The following is a 22129-nucleotide window of genomic DNA, read 5'->3' as shown; positions in this document are numbered from 1 at the left end:
AAAACATTCACAATAAAACAAAAATAAAACACATCACATGACACATTTGATAACGACTGGCTTGATGTTACCTCACTCTTATGATTAATTTTAGATAAAAATAAACAGTAGTATTTTAGGAGAAAAGTGTAAGGGTTGGTATCAATAAAAAGGGAGGAGTTTTAATGCTATAGTAAATTGATTTTTACATCTAGTGAATTTCCAGATGGAGCCACAAACATATAAAATTAGACACAGATACATTTTCCAGGGTAAGTTGTAAAGACCAGGAAGTGAGTGTGTATACACTTGGATAAATGGGTGCACTTGCACACATTAAAGAAACAATGCAGGTCCGCAGTTTGGAAATGAGTCTCATTTTGGTCTATTTACATGCTTAACAACCTTCCCCCAAGACTTACCCTTGGACAAAAGTATGAATTTACAATCAATAATAAACAAAGTATTAACACAGCTAATAAGAGAAATATGTATAAAGACTAACTTTATTAATATAAAGAACAACAAAAGCAGATCTTATACTTTGGTCCCTTTTTTTTTACTCTCCTCTGATCTAAATGCATGTGATTGTAAATCAAACACTTAAAAAAAAAAATAGACTGAAAGAAGACAGTTGTGTTTAAAGGAGATTTCCACTTTATGAGAACCCCTTCTCAAGAAAAAATGCCCTCCCCCACCATAACCTTCTCCTACGTGCAGCAGTTCTTAACAATAACAGAATATGGCTATCAATAGCACTACAGCAGAGTTCTATGGAAGCTGGTCCATAGAGCTCAACTGAAAAGCTCTGAGTACACAGTAATGCACTCATTTTCTCTGAAACATAACTACAAGTAATAGGGGCAGTTGCAGTGATGGGTGGAACACTCTTTTGCTGTACATGGGTGCATGTACAGTCAAGGCCAAAAGTTTTGAGAATGATACAAATATTTTTTTTCACGAAGTCTGCTGCCTCAGTTTTTATGATGTCAATTTGCATATACTCCAGAATGTCATGAAGAGTGATCAGATGAATTGCAATTACTTTTAAAGACAAGGAACTTTATCCCAAAAACATTTCCACTGCATTTCAGCCTTGCCACAAAAGGGCCAGCTGACATCAGGTCCGTGATTCTCTTGTTAACACAGGTGAGAGTGTTGACGAGGACAAGGCTGAAGATCATTCTGTCATGCTGATTGAGTTAGAATTACAGACTGGTAGCTTTAAAAGGAGGGTGGTGCTAGAAATCATTATTCTTCCTCTGCTAACCATGGTTACCTGCAAGGAAACATGTGCAGTCATCATTGCTTTGCACAAAACAGGCTTCACAGGCAAGGATATTGCTGCTAGTAAGATTGCACCTAAATCAACCATTTATCGGATCATCAAGAACTTCAAGGAGAGAGGTTCAATAGTTGTGAAGAAGGCTTCAGGGCGCCCAAGAACATCCAGAAAGTGCCAGAACTGGCACCTAAATTTTATTCAGCTGCGGGATAGGGGCACCAACAGTGCAGAGCTTGTTTAGGAATGGCAGCAGGCAGGTGTGAGTGCATCTGCATGCTCAGTGAGGTGAAAACTTTTAGAGGATGGCCTGGTGTCAAGAAGGCCAGCAAAGAAGCTACTTCTCTCCAGGAAAAACATCAGGGACAGACTGATATTTTGCAAAAGGTACAGGGATTGGACTGCTGAGCACTGGGGCAAAGGAATTTTCTCTGATGAATCCCCTTTCAGATTGTTTGGGGCATCTGGAAATACGCTTGTCAGGAGAAGGAACGGTGAGCGCAACCATCAGTCCTGTGTCATGCCAACAGTAAAGACTCCTGAGACCATTCATGTGTGGGGTTGCTTCTCAGCCAAGGGAGTGGGCTCACTCACAATTTTGCCTAAGAACACAGCCATGTATAAAGAATGGCACTAAAACATCCTCCTTTAGCAACTTCTCCCAACAATTCAAGAACAGTTTGGTGATGAACAAATCCTTTTCCAGCATGATGGAGCACCTTGCCATAAGGCAAAAGTGATAACTCAGTGGCTTGGGAATCAAAACATCGAAATTTTGGGTCCATGGCCAGGAAACTCCCCAGATCTTAATCCCATTGAAAACTTGTTTTCAATCCTCAAGAGGTGGGTGGACAAACAAAAACACACACATTCTGACAAACTCGAAGCATTGATTAGGCAAGAATGGGCAGCCATCAGTCAGTATGTGGCCCAGAAGTTGATTGACAGCATGCCAGGGCGAATTGCAGAGGTCTTCAAAAAGATGGGTCAACACTGCAAATATTGACTCTTTGCATAAACTTAATGTAATTGTCAATAAAAGCCTTTGACACTTATGAAATGCTTGTAATTTTACTTCAGTGTACCATAGCAACATCTGACAAAAAGGTTTAAAAATACTGACACAGCAAACTTTGTGAAAACCAATGTCATTCTCAAAACTTTTGGCTATGACTGTATTACTGAGAAAAGTGGAAACCTTTTGATCCTTTTTATTTACCTAGCCACCCCCAAAACTGCTACCAGAGATACATATTTTCATCAATTTAAAGAAAAATATGTTAGCAATTTATTCACTTGTTGCTTTTAATGCCTTTTTTAAACTGAGCAGGAAAATCAATTGTAAATCATTAAGTTCCATGAAACTAATAGTGTTTAAAAGTATTACAAAACATTTTCATTGATGTTGAAAATATTCATCTGATCAAAATGAAAGACTATAATGAGGTCATTTGCATGACAGCCCAGGGTACAGGGCAGTCAGGGGGCCAGAAGATTCCCATTCATACTCTGTATGTCCTTGAGAACAGCTAAAGAGCTTTGGGCACTGAGTTTAAAGTATATTCAAATGAACATATTCATTAAGATTATTCAGAATGATTTTTTTTTATTATGTATGTTAAAAAGTGATGCAGAGTGGGTATTAAAGAATTATGAGCTCTTCAGTGGGTGATCGGGCATGAAAGTGGCGTCTGGTAATTTGGTAATTTTGGTGATTTTAATTTGCCACTGTTTAATTATAATAAATCAAGCAAAATATATGTCCCTAGCTCCTGTTCTAAGTTCACGCTGATATTAACAGTTTAGATTTCTTTACAGAAAGTTAGCACAAAATTATTATTAGAGACATTTTTTGCTTGTATAATCAAGTGTAGTGTTTTTACAATAAAAATGTAGTTTTCCAAAATCATTATTTATAGTCAAAAATCCTTAATTATAATAAAAAAAAAGGAGTTTCAGCTCCTGAATCATTAAAAAAACTTGCAAATGCACCAAAAGAGTTAAATGGATTGCTATGTAAGGTGAATAGCTACTGACTAATATGCTTCATAATATTCATATCAAATAGTGCTGAAGTGGTTAAGAATGTATAACATTATTACATATAATCACTTCAGGTGCAGATGTCTGTAATAGAGCTTTATTGATTGAAAATTGCTATAAATTTACATAATTTCTGCAACAAATATCTAGGTAACTGACTGCATCCGATATTAACATGTGTGAATCATACTCTATCTGTTGTGAAGAAGCAAGATGCCTGCTGAAATTCTGACATTATATTAATTGGGAAGATTGGAACAATTTTCTCCTAAAGCAGCAATTTTCCTTCCTGCAATGAAAGTGAAGTAAATACATGAAAAAAAGCATTTCCAGATAGAACTTGTTTTATTTTTGTTTTTGTAAAATTCTAGCAGCTATGTTATCCGTTTTCATGCAGTTTCACTTTACAACCATTTTTTGGCAAACCCAATTCAGATCATTTTCCTGTGCTGCCAGAAATGTACTGGTACTTTAATGGGCTATAAAGTATCTTCCGTTATTGGAAAATCTCTTAACACACACAGTACTATTGTATGCCTTTGTAATTGTATTTATCATGGCTGAGATAAAGGTAAAAAGAATACTAATTTACTTATGTATTTATATACTGTAGTGCGGAGTGAATTCATCATCATCATCATCATCATCATCAATTTGAAATATATATAAAATATATAGGAAAGGCGCTCAAGAACTATAAAACCAACGTATGCATATACAGAAACATAAAAAATGCAATCAAAAACCTGGAGGTCATACACTTTTTCCCAATCCCTCCTTTGTAGTTGCAGCACCAGAAAAATATCTATTGATACAAAAAAATCCTTTATCTAATGTCTCTTCTCCAATAATTTTCCTTAACATCAAAAGTCCACGATGTCACTTCCCATATAATATCTTCTTCCCTCATGAAAATGCTCGGAATGGAAGATCAGAAATACATAGAAAAAACACATTTATTTATATAACCTGCATTGCATGTTCTAACCTTTCTTTTTTTTTGCAAGGACGACTCAATTTACATCTGATTTGATTGTTTTCATGAATTTGGCTTTCTTTAGAGGGTTTACTTTTATTGACTCATATATACCCTATTTCCCCTTTTTCTAAAAGTGTAGCTTTATCCTTCTTGCTTCTTGTGTGCTTTTTAGTCATTCATTTGTATCATCAGAATCAGATTTCTGTTGTGTTCTCTGCATTGGTTACAATTGTACCGGAAGAGCAGATTTGTGCTGCATGCCATGACAAAAAAAGTAAACACTAAGGGCCTTATGTAGAGTTGGATGCAATTTATGCCTACAGCCCTGAACTGAGGCCTTGAGTTTATGCCGTGGGCAATTCCCATGTTAGAAATATGACTGTATTGTAGCATTTGTGACGGGAGCTCTTAGTAGCTGGTATTGCATTATCTATAAGGGTTTTATTGCCAAGCCCAGGATCCATAGATTTAGAATAGATGAAGAGGATGCCATAGCTGGATATAAGTGAACTATAAAGGAAGCCATGCTGGTGCTTGTAGTACTATAAAAAGCAAGCATACAAGCATGTCTAAATACTAAATAGTAGCTAGGCATGATGGGATCTCTAGTGCACTATGGAAAAAATGGTTGTTTTCATACTATTACCCTGCACCTACTGCCCCAGGGGTGTGTTGTGAGCCCTAGTGCTTTTCAGCACGGGCTGGTTATACATGGGTGGAGGTGCATTTTTTTGCTGATCTCCTTAGGGAATCCAAACCCATGATCATGGCAGGATAACCTCACACAGTGAGTTCCCCTGCTATTGTGCCACCAACCCTGGCTGTCAAAGTCTAGTGCTGATCTCCTCCCACAAGGAGGGGACCAGACTTGCACGCCAGACCCCGGTAAGAAAAATTTATGGTCCAGCATGTGACAGTAACCTCCCTCTTAAACGTGGGCACAAAACACCCTAAAAAGGGTTTGCTGGAAAATTTGACTTTAATAGAGCAAGTTATGAACATCAGCAGTGTCAACCCAAGTTCGTGCTAAAGGACTATAGCCCTTCCAATACACAAAGAACTTAATTTTTTTTGTGATTCACAACCACCAAAATCGTCTTACATCTTTTGCTAGCAGGAAGGTCAGTAATAAAATTCATGGTGATGTGAGTCCATGCTCTCAAAGGAAGAGGCAAGGGATGCAATGGACCAAGTGGTTATTATTGAGAAAATTTGTGTTAAGGACAAGTTGTGCAAACAAAAACAAATTCGCCCACATTCAGGTGAAGGTTGGCCACCAGTAATTCTGTGTAATGAGTTCCAAAGTATTTAAAGGACCAGAGAAGGATGCATCTAATAAAGTAAATTATTTTGAAACTTAGAAGAGACAAAGGTTTTGCCATGAGGAGAAGATACTGGATGAACCACAGAGGTATAGTGTAGATATTTAGGGTCTAGTATGGGCTTGTTTTCTGGACCTTCTGGATTTTAACTTTCTTCAAAAACTTGTGATAATGCTTCTGCTTTACAAATCTTGATGTGAGTTCTCTGTACAGCGCTGCAGAATTAGTGGCGCTATATAAATAGCTGCAGATGATGATGTGCCCCAGTCTAAATGTTACAGGGATTACAGTGAAAGAAAAACAAAGACCTTCGAGCTTGACAAGGGTTCAAACACTGTGCAGATTGGATATACTGTAAATTTGTATGACCAGTAAAGATGGTTATATGCAGTGGTCGAAGTGGAAATTTAGAAGTGGCAGCATTAAAATTGTAATGGGAATATAAGTGAATAGAATTTGATAGTTTTACAAATAAGGCAGTAAGAGAAGTAGTGGTATGGCACACCACCGTATACACCTTCACTTTGACAACTGCTTATAGGGAAAAGAGACCTTTGATATCTCCATTCTTTGGGGACAAGCTTCATGGCCAAAAGCTCCTTATCTCCATTTGTTTAATTTGTCTTAGCTGGGAGAAATGTGTGAGAAGAAAAAACTGAGATGCAACTTCCCAATGGAGAATCTCTGGGAAAGGACAGTTCCAACTCCAACGGAAGATGCATCAACATCCAAGAAAAAGGGCAATGATGTGTCAGATTGATTAAGGACTGGGACCATGGAGAAGGCTAATTTAAGAGGCTTTGGATGCGACCGCAGTCCAATTCTTGACATCTGCACTCCTGTAAGTGAGCACAATGATTATTGTTACTAAGGTAGAGTACCCCCGTATAAACTGTCTATAATAGTTGTCAAAGCCAAGAAATCATTGGATAGCTTTGAGCCTCGAGAGTTGTGACCACTCTAATATGGCTCGGACCTTATTTGGATCCATTTAGAGGCCTATGGCAGATACAATATCATGTTCGAAGAAGCACTTTTCTAGTTTAAAATAAAACCAATGTTTCTAAAACAGGGAAGACAATGTGTGACAAGAATTTTAGAAAATACCTCAATATCATCCAAGTAGACTACTACACACAATAGACTAAGTCCCGTATCATTTTGCTTACAAAACCTTGAAAGACTGCTGGGGCATTGCAAAGCACAAAGGGCATCACTAATTATTCATGGTGGCTTGGATTAAAAGCAATCTTCCAGTCAACTCCCTTGCTAATACAAACTAGATTATATGCACTGCGAAAGTCTAACTTAGTGAAGATGGTACCCCCTTTGACTCGATCAAATAATTCAGTAATCAAGGGAAAAGGGTAGGAGTTCTTGATGGTGATTGCATTAGGACCTTGAGAGTCAATGTATGACCGAAGAGTTTCATCTTTTTTCTTCACAGAGAAGAATCCAGTTCCATCATGAGAAGAGTAGGGTGTAATAAATCCCTGTTGCAAATTATCTTTAACATATTCTCCCATGGCCTGAGTCTCTGGGAGGAAGAGTGGATAAATATGGCCTCAAGGAGGAATTTTTCCACAGTGAAAGTCAATGGCGCAGTCCCATGCCCAATGAGGTAGCAAAGTCTCAGAATGTTGTTTGTTGAATACATCTTAGAAACTTGAGTATTGCAAATGGAGTTACAGATGTAGTCAAGGTAGGAATGCCCTGAAGAGGAGCTACTTTGGAATGGGAATGCATGAGAAGTCCCACACTAATAGTTGGGTGGAGATCCAATTCACATGCAGCAAATGTAGTTGAAGCCAGGGAAGACCCAAAATAATAAAACTTGCAGTACAGGGAATTACCAAAAATGTGATCTTCTTTGTGAAGTGCCCCATCTGAAGAGTTAGCAGAGCAGTGTGATAATGAATGGTACCATCAGGAATCTGGCTGCTCACAATGGTTGTAAGGAATACTGGAACCTCCAACTAAGAAGATGACACCAGGATTTACTGAGAAGCACAGAATACAGGAGCCAAACAACTCAGCAACAGCAGGCTATCTGGACAGAAAGATCTGGCATCAGCTTTCAAAAAACCTGTGACATGGAAAACTTTATGCGCACTCCCACGATCCAAGATGGTGACCACATCAGAAGCAGAGCATCAGGGCTACGGAAGGGGAGCATGTCAGAGGAAGCCAGACTTGTGAGCAAGACACCGGTAAGAGAATGCATAGTCCGGCATGTGACAGGAAGCATAGATAGATTAATGGGAGGGTCAGAAGGTGGTGTAAGCTTTGGGATCTTAGAGAATGGGGTTCATTTTTCTTTTTACTACATGACCTATTATATGGATGTGTTGAACCCCAATGGGTATTTGGAGCTGTAATAGGGTAAGATGAATAGAAAGTAGGAGGAGCTTTTAAATTAGGATATAGGGAGAGAGTGAAGATAGAAATGGTGGAAATGATAGTTTAGCAAGGATGAAGGGCTTGGTTAAGGTAATTGGGGGAGGAGTGAGGCATGGGATTAAAACATTCAATTTTATGAGATCCATATAATTATATATGTAACAAATAATAATAAATGTATGATAACAAATGTTATAAGACTTTCAAATAAACTAGGTAAGCTAAATGAATAATGTCGGAGAAGAGTAATAATAGTGTACATAGTGTAAACATAGCTAAATAAGACATTACTGGGCAATAAGTGTGTTAGGGTAGAGGCTTGTCTACATAAAAAATTCTATTTAAGAGTAACCCTGTGAGAAAAATGAAAATGTCTACCCATAAGGAAGTGTTCTTAAGGGTGGACAGAAGGAGAAAAAGGCACCACCAAAGTGCTGAATTTGTTTGAAGTCACCAAGAATATAAATAAAGAAAAGATCAGTGTTTCTTGAAAAACACTATTAACGGTAGATTCTTGCCACAAATTTTCCCACACACTGTCACACAATTGTAACATTGATAAGCAGGGAAATTGTTGTGTGCTAGATAAATATAAAAACAAAGGACACTTGAAATACATTAAAATATATTTTATTACAATGATCAAATGAATAAAGTAAAAAATTGCACTTACAAACAAGCACCAATGTATTTCAACTTACATCTGAAATTATTCACATTATATCAGATATTTAAGGCTGTCATCCGCCCTTTGCCATTGGCATAAGCACAGGTCAATCTGAATCCATTTCAGCAACTATGCATTTTGGAAAATACTTTCTTCTACACGCTGATTAGACACAAATGATTCATGTCTAATGGAAGATTATTTGTTTCTATATTTGTCTAGAGCACTACAATTTCCTGATAGGTCAACAAGTGTAAAATATTGTACATACATTAAACTAATACAAATAAAAGTGGCAGCAAAGCATAGTGGTATTATAATTTTTTTTGGGGGGGCACTTTATGTACCCAGTTTTAACACTGGGCACTAATGGGGTCATTTAGAGTTGGACACTTTTGTGTCCAAAACGTGCGTAAATACATGCAGCAGAAATTGCTCATTTATGCATTTGCATATATAAATTAGTTGCGCCAGAAGGAAGATAAGTTTAAAGCGTATAAAGATATCATTTGAGCATATCATGATGCGGCTGCATTCTAGAGACACCAGTGATCATCATTAACTTGAAACACACACTCTCAAAAAAGTGGTCTAGGCACTAGCAATCCTAGCTTGTGCTGGCTAATGCAGGGGAATGAACAGTATGGGGTCCTCTGCAAAAGCTGTAAACAACACCAGGCTGGACTGGTCACACTATAACAGGGGAATAACATTGTGGAGTCTCCCTATGATAACAGGAGACATCCTAGCCTGTTCAGCATGGGTCTGTATTTGGGCCCGCAGAGAAACATGTACAGAAGTGGTGCAAAATTAACAGGTGAATAATCAAGGTAAAAATATAATGTACATCAAGGCAGGCAGGAAGGAAAATTGGTCAGGAATAAAGTTGAGGCACTGTAATCCAATAAGACAATAAACAAAATGTATAACAGACATCTACAGTCATGGCCAATACTTTTGAGAAAGTTTGCTGCTTCAATGTTTTTAGACCTATTTGTCAGATGTTGCTATGATATACTGAAGTAAACTTACAAGCATTTAATAAGTGTCAAAGGCTTTTATTGACAATTACATTAAGTTTATGCAAAGAGTCAATATTTGCAGTGTTGACTCTTCTTTTTGAAGACCTCTGCAACTTGCCCTGGCATGCTGTATATCAACTTCTGGGCCATATACTGACTGATGGCCGCCCATTCTTGCCTAAACAATGCTTGGAGTTTGTCAGAATGTGTGGGTTTTTGCTTGTCCACCCACCTCTTGAGGATTGGCCACAAGTTCTCAATGGGATTAAGGTTTGGGAGTTTCCTGGCCAAGGACCCAAAATGTCAATATTGTGATTAGAGATGCTCAGGTTCAGTTCTGCGAGAACTGAACACAGCCGAACGTAGCACATCCCAGCAGCGAGCTGAGGCGGCTCAGTACTTTCGCTCGCCTTCAGAATTGAAAATGAGGCAAAACGTCACCATTACATCATCGGATCTCGCGAGTTTTGGATTCTATAAGTACCGCCCTCCAAGGCGATCCATCGCCATTTCACAGAGGGACACCAAAAGGGGTAGCACAGTACTTGGCAGTCTCTAGTGCAGTTGGGCATGGTCATAGATAGAAAAGAAAGAGGAGGGGTAACAGTGTTCTTCAAAGTCTCCAGTGAAATTCAGGAGAGCTCCATTGCTCCATTGCTAATTGTCATTGCTGAAATAGAAATAATAGGTGTGGCAGGCTTGGTATTCCAAATCTGCAGTCACATTTTACTGTGTTATATAGGTAACACAAAAAGAGGAGAGCTCTATTGCTCCACTAATAATTGTCATTGCTGACATTGAAATAATAGGGCTGGCAGGCTTTGTCTAAATCTGCAGTTACATGTTACTGTATCCTAGCTCCCTCAGAAGCAGGAAAGGTGGCAGGGTTCGGTACTTAAACATAAATTGTAATAATAGGACTGTCAGTGTTCTTAAAAGTTTCCAGTGACATTTCACTGTGCCATTACTCATGCAGAAACAGGAGGGGTGGCATTGTTCTTGTCACTCTCCAGTCTCAGTCATGATGATACTAATTCCTCTACCTCATGTGCCTATGTTCAAGTGCATAGTGGTTTTAAGTCAGGGAGACAAAAATGTAAATAAAAAGCTTGTACCTTTTTAAAGAAAAAAACACCTCTCTAATAAAGGTGCCAACATGCCATTCTACCCAAAATATTACCAAGCATACCAGCATCAACTAGCTCCCTTCTCTCAGCTAGATCTCAGCACCTGCAATCTACACTGTCATCATATTCTCCCTCATCAGTGTATACATCATCCTGAAACAATACTAATTCATCCCCGCTGGAATCCACCATCACAGAAGTCTGTGTACTTTGATGTAATTGCCGGTAATGATCTTCGTCATGAAATTTGTAGTTCATTTTACGGAAGAGCTGTCACGATTTTTGGGCAATTCTTTTAGACTAGACCAAATGTCAAAATGTTGTGCAGACTCATCACCACTGGGTGTCTTTGGAAAGCTAAGTTTATTTCTAGCAGCAATTTCCAGAGAAAATGAAGGAGGAGACATCATTGTGTCATATACCACTTGAGCTGTTAACTTGCTGACCAGGAGCTCTTTGCATCTCTTGAGATCTGGGTCCATTGGAAAGAAAGAGAAGACATAGCTCTTAAACCTAGGATCAAGCACAGTTGCCAAAATGTAATGATCCAATTTCAAGATGTTGATAACTCTTGGATCCTGGCAAAGCAAATAAAGTACTTAATCTACAAGTCCAACATAATTAGCGGAATTGCTTTGTTTAATCTCCTCCTTCAGTTTCTCAAGCTGCTTTTCCAATTTAAGGGAATCACTTGACTCAAGCTATAAGTGTCTGAAATCACTTCGCAGGTGACTACTTTCAATGGTTTTAGCACCTTGCACAACACGGAAAGTATTCTCCACTGCTCTTGAGTAAAATACATCCCTCCTCATTTCCCAATGTCATGGCTTGTGGAGTAAGCGTGGATGGCTTTTTGTTGTTCCTCCATCCACAGAAGCATATATAGGGTGGAATTCCACCTTGTCACCACCTCTTGCTTCAGTTGGTGGCAGGGCAAATTAATTTGCTCTTGTAGCTGTTGCAAGCTGTACACCACCAAGTTTATTGTGTGAGAAAAACAATTTCTCTTGCTGCTTTTCAAAATGTCTAATTAGGGAAATCACTTGACTCAAGCTAACAGTGTCTGCACTCTCTTCACAGGTGACTACTTTGAGTGGTTTCAGCACCTTGCGCAACATGAAAAGTATTTACCACTGTGCTGGACTAAAGTATATTCCCCCTAAATTCTATTCGTCTTGCTGCTTCTGCATTCTCCTACATGCTGTTGCAGAATCGCAAAAATTACCCTATATATTTCGGAATACAGACAGCACATAGCTGCATTAATTGTGGATATTGGATGCAGATCTAATACTAGCATAGTCGCTATGGTGTGTGTGATCTGCTTTCATACTTGCTTCCTCTTGCAAAGGGTTGTTTAACAGTCAAATGTTGTAAACTACTAAGGTCTGTTAAGGTCCCTACCTCTACTGACTGTGGCTTTACAATGCTACAAATGGCTAGACAGCTGTTGTCAGGATTTGTGTAAAAATTATTTCACACATAAGAGGTGGATTTTTTGGTCTTATACCCAGGCATGACAATGGCCTTATTCTTATCACTAGCAAGAACTGCTGCAGTCTTTGTTTGAAAGTGTATGAAAATAATTTTGTGACCTGTGAGGTGGTCAAAATTGCATGCAAATGACTTGAAATTAGTGTTATTGAGGTTAATAATAATGTAGGGGGAAAAAAGCAAAAATTATGTAATTTTAGCAAAAAAATAGGGATTTTAGAGAAAAAAAAGGGATCCAAAACCAAAACACGCAAGGGCGGTTTTGCCAAGACCAAAACCAAAACACGAAGTTAATCCAGATCCAAAACCAAAACCAGAACATGGGGGTCAGTAAACATCTCTAGTTTTGATCCCTCAGCCACTGAGATATCCCTATCGCCTTATGGCAAGGTGCTCCATCATACTGGAAAAGGCATTGTTCGTCACCAAACTGTTCTTGGATGGTTGGGAGAAGTTGCTCTTGGAGGATGTTTTGGTACCATTCTTTATCCATGGTTGTGTTTTTAGGCAAAATTGTGAATGAGCCCACTCCATTGGCTGAGAAGCAACCCCACACATGAATGGTCTCAGGATTCTTTACTATTTGCATGACACAGAACTGATCGTAGCGCTCACCTTTCCTTCTCCAGACAAGCGTTTTTACAGATGCCCCAAACAATCTGAAAGGGGATTCATCAGAGAAAATGACTTTACTCCAGTCCTCAGCAGCCCAATCCTTGTACCTTATGCAGAATATCAGGCTGTCCGTGATGTTTTTCCTGGACAGAAGTGGCTTCTTTGCTGGCCTTCTTGACACCAGGCCATCCTCCAAAAGTCTTCGCCTCATTGAGTATGCAGATGCACTCACCTGTCCGCTGCCATTCCTGAGCAATATCTGCACTGGTGGTGTCCTGATCCCACAGCTGAATCAACTTTAGGAGATCGTCTAGGCAATTGTTGGACGTTCTTGGGCGCCCTGAAGCCTTCTTCACAACTATTGAACCTCCCTCCTTGAAGTTCTTGATGATTCGATAACTGGTTAATTTAGGTGCAATCGTACTAGCAGCAATATCCTTGCCTGTGAAGCCCTTTTTGTACAAAGTAATAATGACTGGTTGTGTTTCCTTGCAGCTAACCATGGTTAACAGAGGAAGAACAATGATTCTTCTTTTAAAGCTTCCAGTCTACTATTCTAACTCAAACTGCTTGACAGAGTGATCTCCAGCCTTGTCCTCATCAACACTCTCACCTGTGTTAACAAAAGAATCACTAACCTGATGTCAGCTGCTCCTTTTGTGGCAGGGCTAAAATGCAGTGGAAATGTTGTTTTTGGGATAAAGTTCATTGTCATGGCAAAGAGGGATTCTGAAATTAATTTGAATTCATCTGATTACTCTTCATGACATTCTGGAGTATATGCATATTGGCATCATAAAAACTGAGGCAGCAGACTTTGTGCAAAATATTATTTGTGTCATTCTCAAAACTTTTGGCCATTACTGTAAGTGATACTTATATGTTACATAGGTGGAGGCACTTTGCAGAAGATGCAGGACATGTATCCTCCACATTTCAAGGGGGAGGGAGGGGAGGAGTAGTTATTTCTGGGTTCTTTTCTTTTCCACTTCTTAAAAGTACCACTGCATATCTATAACTCTGCTGTTAAGTAAACATTGGGCCTGCAATCACTAAATCCAGTGTACAGCTTTCTAGGGCTAGGTACACAAGGAAGAATATTCCGACCAATGTGTTATCTACAAAGATTGTACCTACGGCCGAAGATCAAATCGGTTGGCCATTTCATGCATACACACTATACACGTTTTAAACGATTTTTGGACAACCAGCTGGCCAGTAATTTTCGGTACTTTTGAACGACTCTCGTTCATCTCATTTGTATACACTAATACTTTATTTGGATAAATGGTTGTTTATCGGGTGTTTGGCCCGATAATTGGCAGAAAAACCTCCAGTGTGTACCTAGCCTAAGAGTGTGTGCAAGAAGACAGAACATGCTTTCCAGCCTCTCTTTCCCTCCTTTACTTCTTGTTTAATCACCTTGTCTTACAGCTTGCTAAGTCTAATAAAGTTTTGTTTTTTTTTCAAAACATTTTTAGCATAGCATAATTGCAATAATAGTATTCAATAAATTACCCTTATGTAAGGAGGAGTTATTAAAATCTGAGACCATGTACTAAATCCCTTCTTCTTTATTCATTTTTGTGGAACTTTTCCATAAATAGGCTAGTAACATGCAAAATTACTTCTCTGAAGCACCAACATTTTTAACATCTTAGAGCTTAATGAATGTTTTTCCTTATTTCTATTTGATTTAAATAATTTTGTTGACAAAACGGAAACACAGACATTTACAACTAAAATGGTTGTGCTGATTTGCACATATTGGCATTACATGCTAGATGATGGCAATGATAGAGACAGACAAATAATCAATCCTGTTATGGTGTTTTCTTCTTTCCTTATTCATCTTAACTTTGGCATATATCTGCATTATGACAAAATATATAAGTGACAGCAGCAGAAGATGCAAACCGTTTAAATCATTATTTGCATTAAACAGGTATAATAACTGTGGATTAATATGTTTGTTTTTTGTTTTTTGTTTTTATTTAAAGTCACAAGAAGACTTTCTATATACTTCATGTATGTACTTCATACTTCACATTCTACAGGCAGGTTCCAAAATAATATTGCTCTTTCACCTAAAATTAGGCAAGAGTAATTTCATTTAACTGTTTTATTACTACAAAATAAAGTAGTTTTCCTTTATCCGTATCATCATATACACATAATTCATTATTGAACAGAACTGTGGAATATGTTTGTAGTCTTTAAGAATTCAAATCAACATTTTATTTAACCATTAAAATATGTAATCAATATAATTAATAAAATGAGCATAGACACTGCTGGGGGAGGGCTGACATCAGTGCATTAAAATAAAACAAGGATGAAAAAACACTACTAAGAAAAAGTAAGTGTGGAATAGCTTGCAGTGCTCACTTATGAAATTGGCACTAAGAAAAGCAATACAATAGGAAACTGGAGCAATAGTTGATGTGCTTCCAGCAAGACTGTAGACGTAACCGATCTATTGTGCTAACATGTTTAGACTCAGGACCCTCTCTTCAAGATGAGTTTCACACTGAGACTAAATCATACACTAGGATTTTACACCAGATAACACAGCAGGGTGGAGAATATACAGAAGTAAAGACTGTGTAACTAGGGCACGCTGGAGAGATTGAAAGGGCAAAACTATAAAGCAAGATAACTCTAAATAGTGATTCGCTCAGACTTTTTGCCTCAGGAGCTCAATTGATCATGGTTCCTAATGACAAGCTAAAAAAAAAAAATCTTAAACTCTCTCCTGAAGCTCTTGCAAATGCAAATACTTAACAGCAGATAGATTGGTGGCAAACCCGCCCCCTTTTCATAGCCTTTTTCTGATTTTATACTGAGGACTCCATCTGTACCTCCTGTCAAGAAGGATGTTCTCATTTTGGATTCCTTTTTAATAGCAGCTGTGGTATCCAGGAGGAACAAAAAAAAAAAAAAGAGAGAGAGAAATAGAAAGCGAGAAAGAGAGAGAGAGTGTGAGAGAGAGAGTGTGAGAGAGAGTGAGTGAGAGAGAGAGAAAGTCACCATGCTGCCTTTCCTATTCTCAGATGAAGTGAACTAGTCAGAGGCCAGGGAGCATGTTCTCACAGCAGTTCAGTGCCCAGGAGACCCTCATATCACTGAGCCGCTGCTACTACTGCACAGTCTGCCCAGAGCACAGCTCCACTAACTTCTCCTTGTGACAGCGCAGGCACATGTCTCCGGCAGCAGGTATCAGTTTAACGTAAGGCACAGGGGATTTACATAATTCTTTATCTGGCTACACAAGAAGAGAAATAAGGTAATATTATTTTGCTATTTGGGACTCTTTTGTGCATTGGATTATTTGTAAGCAATTTATTCCAGGGAATTTTATCCTACGTTTCTGTTTAGAGCCACAGAAAGATGTATCATTTGCATGCAGCATCAATGACATTTAGAAGTTACTTCCATTCTAATCAGAGGTTGCTTTGAAAAGAGATAAAAAGACCTGCTGCCAGTAAGCATATAAAAAGGCAAGTCTGCAAAAAAAAGCATGCTTCAAATGAGAAAGCGCAGAAGGGAGGGAGGGATAGACAGGAATAGGAAGATATCAGGAGAAAGCCTTTCAGGCAGAGCAGCCAATTTAGACAGGACTTGCAGGGATCCGAAATTGGGAATCAGGTAAATATTCATTCTGCAATGCTATTGATGCCTGCTATGTGTATTACTCGGCTGAAAAAAAAGGTGCGTTAGTGTTTTAGACTTATACAGAAATGTTTCCTTAGAACGTACTATTTCTAGAGTGATTGTGTGTGATAGCTGTCATTCCCGAATGATATAAAGATACAAATGTTAATGTTCCAGTGTCTTGCTTGTCTAACAGCACTTAGGTTAAATGCTTAATGATTCTTGTTCTTTTAAGTATTCCGACTTCCAGTGTGCGTAGTAGTATGGTACTTTATCACTGTGTTCCAGGCAATTCAAGCTGTAGCTAAGGTCAGTGAGGGTTATGTTAAGCATGACTTCACTAGGCAGTGTCAGGACTTAGATAACACATGCTATTCACTATAGTGTAATAATTTAAATGCTGGTTCAGGATGGATATAGATAGATAGATAGAGATAGATAGATAGATAGAGTGTATGTATGTGATCATTTGGCTACTAGAATAGTTACAGTATTTATTTGTCTGTCTGCCTAACTGTATAGTCCAAACAAGTGCACATGTGTATATAGCAACTAGTAAATGAATGCAGTAAGAGATTGCTTAAGAATACAAATGACCTGTTCCAGCATATTATAAAGGTCATGTGCATTTGTTTTTTATATTTGTAAACAAAATTGGCTTGACTTGCATGAGCAATACTGTAGGTGTTGTGTTTCATCAGATTGTCTATTTATTATCAATAACAGCTCATGTTTACAGTCTCCAAAGAAGATGCTTACTAGTAAAACACCTTGATCAGGTCTAAAATGTATGTTTTATAAAGCATTGTGTTACTGGGAATTATGGGATGCATTAAGTTATATCAGACTTCTGTCAAAGATTTATAAGACACAGTGAAGAAAACAAACACAGCTAACTTGCAAATCAGTCACCTGAGCTAAACTTACATACTGCCCAGAGTCAAGCTACTCACACTTGTATCTAGATTACCAATGACATTATTAATTCATTAAAAAGGGAAGCAAGGGAAGGTGTTCAAAAGATAAACAATGTTGCATCCATGGCTTCTTTCTCAAAGCAAAAGAAAATCACAAGAAATAAGGATTCAACAATGTGAAGAGGAAATAATTAGGCAGAACCTAGTAAATTACTGTAAAACCTAGTAAATTAGGTGTGTGAAATTTTGTAATAGATTTCTGATACACAAAAGGTTATGTTTTACATTTACCATCAATACATTTAGGCTTATAATAACCTGATAATGATATTTATGTTACTTTTATATTGTTACGCAACTGTTGCATGAAAGAACAGTGCAGTTGCCGGTTATAGAGTGAAAATCTTTAAGTTCCTTGTAAACAGTGAAAACAGTTGTATGCTTTGTTTATATGCTGTATAGTGCAATAATGTTTTCCAAACCTATGACGCTGATACTAACAAAGCACATATTTTTAGGTGGTTTTCTTAAGGAACAGCAGGTTGCCACATAACCTTCAGTGTCAGATTAAAGGTTACAGTAGCATAGGCTGCGTCTATGTATCTTCTTTTGCATTAATAGCATTGAACATTGAAAACTCTGTGAAGTCTTAGAATTTGGTATTTTTGTTCACCCATTAAAAGATATGTTCTTTGATTTGTTGTGTAGACTACATTGCTATTGGCTGCTATGGCCAACATCACTTAGTTATATTGCCTTTAAAAAATGTTTTATAGATTTCATATATATAATATTATATATATTTATTTTTATCATATGAAACTATTTGTTTTAATTGTTGTAGAATATTATGTTTGTATGTTATGAATATAAAACAGGTTCTAGAAACAACTGCATTATGACACTTAGGATCTTATTACCTTTGCTAATGTGAATGTCAATTTGCAATAAAATAATTGACATAGACAGAACTGCCAAGTGTCATAACGCATTAATCCTTAGTGATTAATGTGAAAGTATTAACCTGATTACAAGGATATTAGAATCTTGTGTGATGTGTAAAAGATCATACTCCCTGTGCATTCATAGCAGATGCCAGTTATGTTCTTGTGTTGTAACAGTTCATACTTTCAGTTTTTCCTTTAGCAATGAACAAAGCAGATATATAGATATTTTAAGCATCTTGCAGTGTTGCTATATTTATAGCAGAAACAATAGGGAGCTGCTGACCAGTTGGCATACCATGCATCATCTGCATTCTTCCTGATTCTCAGCTACAGTATGTTACTTGTAAAATGCAACCTTACTTTGTTAATCATCATGGCCTGTGACTCATTCTGTTTTCTTTGTGTCCTTAATTATCTATAATTGGAACCATAAATACATATATATAGTCAGAGGGTGAGAGAGACAGAAAAAGAGTGAGAGAGATAATGCATTATATAGACCATTTTGCTTAAATTTTGAATATGACTGTAATTCATTACACCGCCCCCCACCCAAAAAAAAAAAATGACTGAAAAAAAATCACATGGTCAGTGGCTACACAAATATTGGGGGTAGTCAAGCACCCATAGAATTGACTCTTATGGGAATACCACATTTGTATTTGGATATTAGCTCAATTACTTTATGTGATATATTAACTAAACTGCGGGTTTGAACAAGTGGAGATGTTGCCCATAGCAAGCAATCAAATTCTAGTTATCATTTATTTAGTGCATTCTACCAAATGACAGCTAGAATCTGATTGGCTGCTATAGGCAACATCTCCACTTTTTCAAACCCGCAGTTTAGTAAATAGACCCTAAAAGTCTGGATAGCCGTTGTTTAAGATAATTTGATTTATATTCACGAGACATACAGGACCTCATTTAGAGTCAGATGCAAAGTCCGTTTTAGGCGCATCCAACAAAAAAACACTACCACGCATATGCAGAAAGCACCAAATCCGCCTGCATCTTGGACGCAATTAACACTTGCAACAGCTTGCGACTCACTACGAGAGAATGGGAGGAACGCAGAATTGTGAAGGCGTGACCATGTAAATACATCCTAGTTGCAGTGAGGCACAGACGCAACAGACGTCAAAACAGGGCTAAAGCTTTGCGGCAGGAATTAGGTGGCGCAGGCATTAGCTAGCTGCAGGAACTGCTTGCAGCTCAATAGGGTATTAAGAGTGGGACACAACTGGGGCTGCTTGCCACTCGTAATACCCTACCAAGCTGCGGCACACTCCCACATCTACACTTCTTAAACGGACTTTGCGTCCAACTCTAAATGAGGTCCACTTTGTTTTAAAAATAACTATATTCAAAGCACAATGATACTATGGGGTCTATGCATCAAGCTTTTTTGACACTACTGTTTCCGCATCTTTTAAGTATGTTTGCCATGTATTATCTACCTATCGGAGGAGATTTCACAGAAATCTCCTCTGTTTAGGCAAATACCGTTCAGCATCGCAGTCCCCAATACATTACTTTGGGGACTGCGATGTTCTGCAATGCAACAAGCTTTAAAAAGCTTTGCATTGCACAGACAGGTAACGCCATCTCAGGATGGCATTACCTGTGTTTTCCTATGGGATTCTGCTGAAGCCTCTCTGGGTTCGCAGATTCCGGTACAGTGGAAGTGATGTGAACATGCACATAGAACTTCCTCAGCACTGCCGGTAAATAGTAAAAAAAGATCGCAGCATAGGGGTCACTTCGCCAGAGTAGCCCCGACATGGTGCATCTTAGCGGTGAGGTTTGCAGCGATGCATATTTAGAAGCTCCACATATTATTGATGTATAGACCCCTAAATGTTTATCTGCATAGTGATCTAACACACTGTTTAGCCAAAATGATAATCTGAGCGAGGCAGGCACATCTGAGAACCCTAGTTCAATGAAGCGCTTATTGCGGATGAAGCATTGCATTTTGATATCTGTTTTTCCAACGTCCCTGGTTTGAAGATCATGGTGTGTTAAATAATTTCTGGGGACACATAATCACCAAGCAACTGCTTATGGCCCAATGATATATTCACTTCCTTACATCATTATAAACTTTAGGATATAGGGTAGTACAAGGGATGAACAGTATCAATAAGCAATAGCTTAACAATAGGTTACTGGACACTGCAGCTTAATTTGGTTCACTAGAGGCAGAACCATAATTCATGCAATGTACTAATGATATCTAAACCAAGTTCAAACAATCCCTTTAGTTTTGGCTGGTATGGCTAAAGTTGTCACTCTGCATAAAGGAGTATTATTTATTTTTTATTATCTTTTATTTGAATAGTGCCACCAAATTATACAGCACCTTCCACAGAATATTGAATCATTCAGTTCCTGCCCCATTGGAACTTATGGTAAAAATTCACTACCACTCAAACACACACATTCATAAGGGTCCAATTTTTAAGAAGTCAGTTAACCTGGCTTTTTTGAACTGTGGGGGAAACTGCAGTACCTGGGGGAAGCCCACTCAGAACATACAAAATCCACACAGATAGTACCCTGGTCAGAACTGAACCGATGGCCCCAACGCTGTGAGGCAGCAATGATAATTACCATCCCATTGTGCTTCTCACGTCATGTTTAAAGGGGAATTCCATCTGAAGTCAGTTTTATCTTTTTGGCAGGTTTCTATATTAACCATTGCAGAATATTTTATTATTCTTACCCAAAATATCCTAGTTGCTCATATAATATTGATTTGTAACTCCTAATTTTGTAATGTTGTAACTAAAAACAAATGCCATTTCTCCATTTATTATGATGAGAATTAAACAATTAAGCAGAAAGTTATTTTATAATAAATTACTTATTTTGAAATATATATATATATATATATATATATATATATATATATATATATATAGTAAGTTGTTTGATTTTGTTTGTGTGGACTTACTGGGGGGCCTGTTGCATTTCAACTTCTACTACTGAGAAGCAAATATTATGCAAAAATATGATAAATGATTTCAACTGAGGCTAATACGAAAGAGAAAATCTTTAAAAGCAGAACTGCATGCTGCTGATGGGACAACTGCATCATAACGGTCTATCATTGCCAGTGACTCTGCACAGAGACACTAGCTGATCACTACTGACAATGTTAACCAGTGGGTGTCACTGTCGGACTGACAAAGGAAACACTAATTGAGCAGGGAAAAGAGGTGAATAAATAATATGTTTGTGCCTTTTACATATACAGCATATATTGGTTCTTTTAGTAATTTCTTGCTTCTGATAGCTCTGCTTTTGCGCAGAACATAGATCAGCAGCAAAAAATATCTTATTGGGTAAGAGCTTTATTGGAAAATATGCTGTTCGAAAAATTATTTTTTAAGAAATAAAACTACACATTAATGTATTAATGCAATGAAGTCATGTGCAAGCTAGAGAACTCTGAAAATATAGCTGTTGGTATATTATGACGTTTTTATGGAGCATTGCTTTGTTCCCACGTGTTAAGAACAGGTTTAAACAATGGTTTTCTAAAGACTGAAAAGAGGACCTAGCTATTACAATAATACAATGATAACATGTGCTTCTGTATTAGCTGTGAGAAATTATGGCATAGAGGATTACAGAATATGCTTTTCTGTTCTTAACACTCTTCAAGCCTGTCAT

General features: G+C 37.9%; 1 protein-coding gene across 1 annotated transcript in view; it reads left to right on the top strand.

Moving 5' to 3' along the window:
* Window positions 1-15887: 15887 nt before the first annotated feature.
* Window positions 15888-22129, top strand: part of CDH7 (cadherin 7) — a 149857-nt gene continuing 143615 nt past the window's right edge. Inside the window, exon 1 of the mRNA XM_075213255.1 lies at window positions 15888-16216. The gene's annotated coding sequence lies outside the window, so the exon portion shown is untranslated. The remainder of the gene's footprint in view (window positions 16217-22129) is intronic.

The sequence above is a fragment of the Mixophyes fleayi genome, chromosome 5 (assembly GCF_038048845.1).
Source record: "Mixophyes fleayi isolate aMixFle1 chromosome 5, aMixFle1.hap1, whole genome shotgun sequence".
NCBI lineage: Eukaryota > Metazoa > Chordata > Amphibia > Anura > Limnodynastidae > Mixophyes > Mixophyes fleayi.
This window is presented reverse-complemented; position numbering and strand designations above follow the sequence as displayed.